The sequence below is a fragment of the Hordeum vulgare genome, chromosome 1H (genome assembly GCF_904849725.1).
Source record: "Hordeum vulgare subsp. vulgare chromosome 1H, MorexV3_pseudomolecules_assembly, whole genome shotgun sequence".
In the NCBI taxonomy this organism is placed as follows: domain Eukaryota; kingdom Viridiplantae; phylum Streptophyta; class Magnoliopsida; order Poales; family Poaceae; genus Hordeum; species Hordeum vulgare.
In genome coordinates this window covers 34,913,444-34,922,658 of record NC_058518.1, presented here as the reverse complement: position 1 = coordinate 34,922,658, position 9,215 = coordinate 34,913,444, and positions in this window count along the sequence as shown.

The following is a 9,215-nucleotide window of genomic DNA, read 5'->3' as shown; positions in this document are numbered from 1 at the left end:
ATGAACGGTTCATTGAAAAGATGCACACCGCACAGATGAAGCAGGCGGAGCAGATGAAGCAGGCGGAGCAGACGAAATGCGGGAAACAAGTTCCCCAGCTCGGACAACAAGAAGCACAGTCAATTGCCCCGCTCAAGGTGTTATCTGACCAGGCTTCAGTGTCTGGTCCACGCATGGGCGACGTAGGTTACGCTTTTGCTGATGTGGTATATAAATATAAGCCCGAGCACCCTCTGGTCGAAAATCCTAGTGCTCTAACAACCCAACTATGGAATTTACATGGTTGGTACTTGGAGGCCGCAAGGCAAAAGAGAGACTGTATCATGGCGGCAGTTCAGGATCAACACTACTTCGGAGAGTACGGTGTGGAGGTTGGGTTCGATGCTTTTTTCCAGATGTACAATCAACGTGCCCTCGACAAAGCTATCGTCAGCTGCTACTATTTGTAAGTGATTTATTTGTGTAATTTAATTATTTAGTTAAGCTCGCGTTCATTGCCCGTATAATTATCACTCACGAGACATTCTTTTTGTACGCTACTATGCAGAATGAAGATTCGTGAATGCAGGCTGGCAGGAATCTGGGACTTTGGGTTCATTGACCCGTATTTGTTTCATCAAGAGACAATAGAAAAGTTCAACAAGCTTACACCGGATGATTTGCTAAGGTTTTTGAAGCGACAAAGTACCAAAAAAGAAATACTTTGGCCCTACGGATTCAAGTGAGTGTTACTGTCTTGTACACATTCCATTTTGCTTACCTGATGTTAAGTGTAATTGATGAGTATGCATGACTGCGTGTGTACACGTGCGCAGGTCCCATTTCATATTGTTCATCATTAGAATCGATCAAGGACAAGTTGAAGTCTGGGACCCGTTAACCTGGGACGCTGACAAATGGAAGAGCGCGCGTCAGATGCTTCAAAGGTATATATATATCGGCCTCTTTCGTTCATCGGCCTCTTTTTCGTTCATTTCCTGATATCAAGTAAGTAATATTTAACTCTTGTATTCATTTTTCTTTGTCGGCCAGGGTTTGGCAAATGTTCATCAAGGAAGAACCCGGTACATGGGCAGACAAGCTCCACTTTCAGATTAACAAAGTAAGTAGTACTACGTACCCTGGTTTCAATACCATTACCATTCTCTTGATTATTATTAATTTGACTGAATTATGTTCTCGTATATAGGGCGTCCCGCAACAACCACAGGGCACTGATTATTGTGGATACTACGTTTGCGAGTACATTCATAGGATTATCAATGAGAAATCCCGTACTTCCAGAAATCTAGAGGTACGTAACCGGATCTTCACAACTTTATTTATGTTGCCATCAATTATGTTAGTTTTGTTCATAACTTAATTGTTTTCATCTACTTCTTTTAAAGCTGCAACGAAAGCGGGCGATGCTAAGACCAATCCAACATTGCAAGGCAGTTGCACAGGAATTGGCAGGATTTCTCCTCATGCAAGTCATAGATGAAGGCGGAGAATTTTTCCATCCTATGAACCAATAGCCAGCTCCCTTCTCTATGCAAGTATAGAGCTATAGGAAACGAACTTCAAATTATGTAATGATAATCGGTCCAGTACTTCGTGTTACATGTATATATGTACTTTTATTTGGTGCATCAACATTTAACCGCAAACACGGAATCGGAAACACTTAACCGCAAACACGGAATCGGTGTTTCCGGATACGTGTTTCTGATTTCGTGTTCGTAAAAAACAGAACACGGACACACGGAATCGGAAAGATGTAAACGGAAATACAGAACCGGAAACACGGAATCGGAAAGACGTAAACGGAAATACGGAACCGGAAACACGTAAACGAAAACCCTGAAAATACGGAACACGGAAACACCGAAATACGGAATCGGAAACCCTGAAAAGAAAAGGAAAAAAAAGAAAAAAAGCATTAGGACCGGTTGGTGTTACCAACCGGTTCTAAAGGTCCTCCGCCTGCGCGCACTCTTCGGCGCCCACGTGGAGGCCTTTAGCACCGGTTTGTAAGAGACCGGTGCTAAAGGGGGGGGCCTTTAGTCCCGGATACGTAGCACCGGATGTGTATCCGGGTCCAAAGGCCCTTACCAACCAGTTCTAATACCCCTTTCTCCACTAGTGAGGGGGGTTACGATGCACAAAGTGGAATCCAGTCGGTTAGTTTGATATACTCCGAATGCTCGTCTCCGACTGGATGGTCGAGGATCTGTTACCGACTGGATGATGGGAACTCCTTAGTTCAGTCGGAACTGAATAAGGGCCTTGTCCCTTATGAGGGGTAGTCCTTGGGTAGGACATACAGGGCAAGCCTATGACCCTACCCTAGGACTATAACCCCATCATTAGTCCCCGAATGGATTGGGGTTGGAACGATGAAGCGATGCTTGAAGTTTGGATCCGACTGGTACGGATGTGACTTTGGCGTTGCTTGCCTCGATCCATTTTATCTTTTCTGACCAACGATCCGAGTGGAAGTATTTGTGAAACAAACTGTCGGAAACCGAGTGCTTCCGTGGTATCTTCTGACGTGACGAGTCAACTGACAGCGGCGGATTTTCCGGGATCCTCAAATTTCGGTTATCGCGCGCTCAGTGGGGATGACGACATCGCGCTCGAGTAGTGCCCGACGCCTCGATTCCCGCGCCTTCATCTTCTCCACTGATATCGCCGCGGTCGGTTGAGGGATAAGATTTCGGGGCCACTTGCCAGTGACCCAATCGGAACCTTACTTAAACCTCAGCGGCGAGGGTTTTTTCATTACGCTCGCCGGATATCTTGCCTTTGCTCCGCTTCCCTCGCCATCCTCCGCGCACCCCAAGCTTCTTCCTTCTCCTTCTCCCTCGCGAATCCGCAGTTTCCGCCATGACCAAGGGGCAGACTAGCAAGCTAGAGGCGCGGAAGAAGAGGGGGAAGGCGGCGGCTCCTGCTCAGTGGAGGCAGCGGACACTACCGGCGGGGTTGATCTAGGGGGACTTCCTCCCCTCCACGGTGACGGAGGAGGACCTGCTGGACCTGGTGGAGCACGGGATGATCGCGCACAAGTCGTGGAGGTTGCCGACGGAGGGTGAGACCGAGCCGGCGCCCCGAGAGGGGGAGCGCGTCTTGCTGCTCAGCCACGTGCATCGAGGTTTCTCCCTGCACCCACATCCTTTCTTCAAAGGCATAATGAACCACTTCGGGGCGCAGCTCCACCACTTTCCCCCGAATGCCATAGCTCATCTCTCTGCTTTCGTAGTCTTGTGCGAGTGTTTCATCGGCTGTCCTCCCCATTGGGGCTTTTCAAACATATGTTTTCTGCTAGATCCAAAACTATCAAACGACTTAATCAGTCGGATGATAAGACTCACCTTCTCCAGCTCTGCGGAGGCTTAGGCTTCCAAAAGAAGAGCAAAAGTAGTTATCCCGCTCTTCAGCTGAGTGAATCGGTTAGGAACTGGCAGTCGACTTGGTTCTACTGCCAGGACGTTGCCTGCCCGAATGCCACGACAGGGTTGCCTCCTTTTAGCTTAGATAGACCAGCTCTGCCTAAGCAGCTCGCGCTCACGAAGGCGGAGAAGATCCATATCCAACCTCTGGTCGACGCACTCGTAGATGTCGTCAGAAAGGGAGTCACCGGCATAGATTTGCTGGCGGTTTTCCTCGGCCGGCGCATCCAACCACTGCAGGCCCGAGACCACGCCATGTGGCACTACACGGGGCCCAAAGACTCCACTCGGACCAACGTCGAGTGCGTGACCGGGGAGACGGTGGCGTCGTGGGTGCTCCAGATCACAGGCGCCTGCGAGAACCCCAGAGGGTCCCGACGAGTGAAGTCTTTCTGCGCGGACAACCCTCCTCCGAACGAGGTGAGTACAACTTGTCGAGTGCACATAACTGTCTTAGATTTATCGCTTTCTTGAATCACTGTCTGATGTCTGATGTCGCCCACTGTATTTTATGCAGAAGTGGACCAACTGGTTCTCTCCTGTCTCGAACGGGAACCCGGCCGAGGAGGAGGAGGAGAGCAGCCAGGAGGGCAGCGTGGAGAGCGTCGAGTACTTCTCCGACAGTGGGGAGACGGAGGAGGAGTCTGGGGAAGAGGAGGAGGAAGACGAAGAGGAGAACTCGCCACCCCCGCCACCAGAGCTTCGAACCAAACGCCGACATGAACCTGCGGCTCCCTCGGCCCCTCCAGCATCCTCGAGTGCCCCGCCAACCGCTCCTACGGTCCCGAGCGCCCCACCAACTGTTCCCGTGGTTCCGAGTGCTCGGAGCATCAAGAGGACCAGGGACGCTGCTGCTCAGCTTGCGGGTCAGCCTTCCAAGGTGGCCAAACCGAGCGGATCTAAACCTCGGAAGGCTTTGCCGCAGATGAGGGTCATCGTTCCTGTCACCTCCACGTAAGTGCATTGTCTTTCTTTCTCCTTTCAGTATTTGATTGAAACTCCCGCTTATTGGTCGAATGAATTTCACTCGACAGAGTTGCTACCTCTGCCACCTCTCCGACACGCCAGGGGGATGATCCCATGGACATGGACAATGTTGTCTCGTCCCAGCCAGGTGCGTCGTAGCGATTCCGAGAGTTTACATTATTGCATCACGAATTCTGTCTTCGATCTTGCCTTTTTTCCTGTGATCTCACGCCGTTCGGTCGGGTTTCCCTCAGGGGCGATTTATGTGGATGAGGGTGACCAGGGGAGGTCTAAGCAAGCTGCGGTGCCTGTCCTTGAGGCTGTTCCGCCAGTTACTGCTCTCGCCGCGGATGTGCCGCCGACTGAGGCGATGCCGTCGACCGAAACGGCGCTGGTTGCTGCTGAATCGACAGGAGCGGGCCTTGGGATGCCCAAGGAGCCTCCAACGATGCCAGGCCCGTCGACTGTCGAGTACAACGTCCAGCGCCTCCCGGAGGATCAGGTGGGAGCGGCCAAGGGGGCCATGGTGCAGGCGGAGCTGATGGCGGGAGAGGCCTATTGGGGACGTCGCATGGGAAACAAAAATTTTCCTACGCGCACGAAGACCTATCATGGTGATGTCCATCTACGAGAGGGGATATTCGATCTACGTACCCTTGTAGATCGCATAGCATAAGTGTTAGTGAACGCGGTTGATGTAGTGGAACGTCCTCATGTCCCTCGATCCGCCTCGCGAACCGTCCCGCGATCAGTCCCACGATCTAGTGCCGAACGGACGGCACCTCCGCGTTTAGCACACGTACAGCTCGACGATGATCTCGGCCTTCTTGATCCAGCAAGAGAGAAGGACAGGTAGATGAGTTCTCCGGCAGCGTGACGGCGCTCCGGAGGTTGGTGATGATCTTATCTCGGCAGGGCTCCGCCCGAGCTCCGCAGAAACGCGATCTAGAGGTAAAACCGTGGAGATATGTGGTCGGGCTGCCGTGGCAAAGTTGTCTCAAATCAGCCCTAATACCTCAGTATATACAGGAGGAGGAGGGGGGAGCCTTTCCTTGGGGTCCAAGGACTCCCAAGGGGGTCGGCCGAACCTAAGGGGGAAGGCCACCCCCAAACCGAGTCCTACTTGGTTTGGAAGCTGGAGTCCTTCTTCCCTTTCCCACCTCCCCTTTTTTTTCTCTTTGATTTTTCTCCCAATGCGCATAGGGCTCTTTTGGGCTGTCCCACCAGCCCACTAAGGGCTGGTGCACCATCCTCAATGCCTATGGGCTTCCCCGGGGTGGCTTGCCCCCCCGGTGAACTCCCGGAACCCATTCGTCATTCCCGGTACATTCCCGGTAACTCCGTAAACCTTCCGGTAATCAAATGAGGTCATCCTATATATCAATCATCGTTTCCGGACCATTACGGAAACCCTCGGGATGTCCGTGATATTATCCGGGACTCCGAACAACATTCGGTAACCAACCATATAACTCAAATACGCATAAAACAACGTCGAACCTTAAGTGTGCAGACCCTGCGGGTTCGAGAACTATGTAGACATGACCCGAGAGACTCCTCGGTCAATATCCAATAGCAGGACCTGGATGCCCATATTGGATCCTACATATTCTACGAGGATCTTATCGTTTGAACCTCAGTGCCAAGGATTCAGATAATCCCGTATGTCATTCCCTTTGTCCTTCGGTATGTTACTTGCCCGAGATTCAATCGTCAGTATCCGCATACCTATTTCAATCTCGTTTACCGGCAAGTCTCTTTACTCGTTCCGTAATACAAGATCCCGCAACTTACACTAAGTCACATTGCTTACAAGGCTTGTGTGTGATGTTGTATCACCGAGTGGGCCCCGAGATACCTCTCCGTCACACGGAGTGACAAATCCCAGTCTCGATCCATACTAACTCAACGAACACCTTCGGAGATACCTCTAGAGCATCTTTATAGTCACCCAGTTACGTTGCGACGTTTGATACACACAAAGCATTCCTCCGGTGTCCGTGAGTTATATGATCTCATGGTCATAGGAACAAATACTTGACACGCAGAAAACAGTAGCAACAAAATGACACGATCAACATGCTACGTCTATTAGTTTGGGTCTAGTCCATCACATGATTCTCCTAATGATGTGATCCCATTATCAAGTGACAACACTTGCCTATGGCCAGGAAACCTTGACCATCTTTGATCAACGAGCTAGTCAACTAGAGGCTTACTAGGGACAGTGTTTTGTCTATGTATCCACACAAGTATTGTGTTTCCAATCAATACAATTATAGCATGGATAATAAACGATTATCATGAACTAGGAAATATAATAATAACTAATTTATTATTGCCTCTAGGGCATATTTCCAACAAGGCCAAGAAGGCGTACGACTCCATCGCGTCCCTGTACCAGCGAAGCTTGGAACTGCAGGACGATATCTGAGTAAGTGGGCTAGTAAGTATTTACTTTTCTCTTGTAGCCCACTGAGTGTGCTCGGATAACGTATGATTTTTGCAATGGGTTCACTCTTAGTGAACCCAGTGGGTGTAGTCCCCGAGACTTCTGTCGAGTGCTTGCACCGGCAGTTGTCTTTATACACATTTTCTTTGACTTGATCGGATCAAAAATTAATTTGTTCGAATGCTAACAGTTGGGGAACTCGGAGTGCACCTACTGGATGAGTCCCCGAGAGTAATTTTACTCGGGTCGGGTAGTAGTAGCCTCATAGGCTTGGGTGTTGTCATGTAGCTCAATAGGGCGGACCTGTTTGAGTTTCATGCCAATGGGGTCACTCTTAGTGAACCCACTGGGTGTAGTCCCCGAGACCGCTGTCGACTGCTTGCGTCGGCAGGGGTCTTAAGAACTTAGACTTTTTATTGTTGAATTTGTCTGAACCGTCTCTTGGCGCTGGGTTGCAGAAAAGTTGCGAGATGGGGACAGCGTACGACACTCTGAGGGCTGAAAAGGTTCAGTTTGCTGGAGAGCTGGATGCAGCAATGATTGCAATGGCTGGTATGAAGGATGTTCTGGCAGAACGAGAAAAGTCCTTGGAGCATGCCCGTGAGGCAAACAAGGCATTGACTGCTGAAGTGGAGAGAATGAAGGCGCAAAGGACCGAGCTGATGGGACAAACGAAAGTGCTGAACAGGCGGTGTATAGCACAGGAAAAATATGTCAGTGACTGGGCCCGGAAAATGATAGCGCTTCTGGGTGGTAAGTTCTGTTTTTCCGAGTGCTTGTGGTATATGCATTTCACTCGGCGCTTATTGTTTGCTCGTCCTGTCTTTGCAGATTTTTGCATGCACGTTGAGGCTGAAGAAGCTGACGTTGAGTGGTCGATTCTTGAGAACATTCCACTCGGCGAGGGCGCCAATCGAGATCTGCTCCGAGCGCACATTCGCCTGGGCAAAGTTGGGCCTTTCATCGGTCGACTGAGAGAAGTCGTCGGCCGGATCGACAAGGAGCTTTGGCCTGAAGACGAGTCTCGGCACGAGATGGAAGGCTTGATGACTCGGCTGGAGGAGGTCCCAAACCGAGTGCAGTCATGGAAGAAGTCTGCGGCTCGCTGTGGTGCGGGTGTTGCTCTGTCTCTGGTCCGAGTGCATTGCAAGGAGGTGCGCGAAGAGAAGCTGAAGGGGTTGCAGGTCGCCAACACGAAGAAGCTTCGATTCGAAGACTTCATGGAGACCTTCCTTGAGAGCGCCACCCGCATCGCCAACGGGATCGACCTGGACTCATTCGTAGAGTCCGCCAGTCCTAGCGCCAGTCCTGACGACGCTTAAGAAAACTTTTACCTTGGTATGCCGAGTGTTGGTTGTAAAAAACTTTGGCCACTGCTGTTGGCCGTCACATTCTTGGTTCGGTGCGGGTAAGCTTGATCCACACCGAGCCAACTATCTTTAGGTGAACTTTGAATTTGAATCGAATCTTTTGGTCTTCTGTTGCCAAAGAATTATTGATACGATTCTGGCTCGAGTTTTTCGTTTGGCGTTTCTTGGTGAAGCCAAAGGTAAACATGCGGAGCATGTAATTGTCAGTTGTCTTGACATCTGCATGAGCCTCCCTGAGGGTCTGTGGAGTCTTCGAGTGGATCTGTAGGATACAATCGAAGGCAATAGAGTACTTAGGCGATTCATGATCGCGGCTAAGTCTTGCAGTGCGACTGTCAGGCCGCACTCGGAGCGAGTTGTTACTCATGTAATTGTAAATGGTCTTGACATCCACATGAGCCTCAATGAGGGTCTGCTACTCATGTAATTGTCAGTGGTCTTGACATCCACATGAACCTCAATGAGGGTTTGCTGAGTCTCCGAGTGTATCTGTAGGATACAGTCGAAGGGAGCTCTCTCACTTAAGCGATTCTTGACCGTAGTTAAGTCTTCGAGTGTGACGATTAGTGCATGCTCGGAGAAAAGTTGTACTTAGGCGATTCTTGATCGCAGCTAAGTCCCCGAGTGCGACATTTAGTGCACACTCGGAGAAAACTTGTACTTAGGTGATTCTTGATCGCAGCTAAGTCCCGAGTGCGACGTTTATTGCACACTCGGAGAAAGTTATTACTTAGGCGATTCTTGATCGTAGCTAAGTCCCCGAATGCGACGTTTAGTGCACACTCGGAGAAAAGTTATTGCTTAGGCGGTTCTTGATCGCAGCTAAGTCCCTGAATGCGACGTTTAGTGCACACTCGGAGAAAGTTAGTACTTAGGCGATTCTTGATCACAGCTAAGTCCCCGAGTGTGACGTTTAGTACACACTCGGAGAAAGTTATTACTTAGGCGATTCTTGATCGCAGCTAAGTCTCCGAGTGCGACGTTTAGTGCACACTC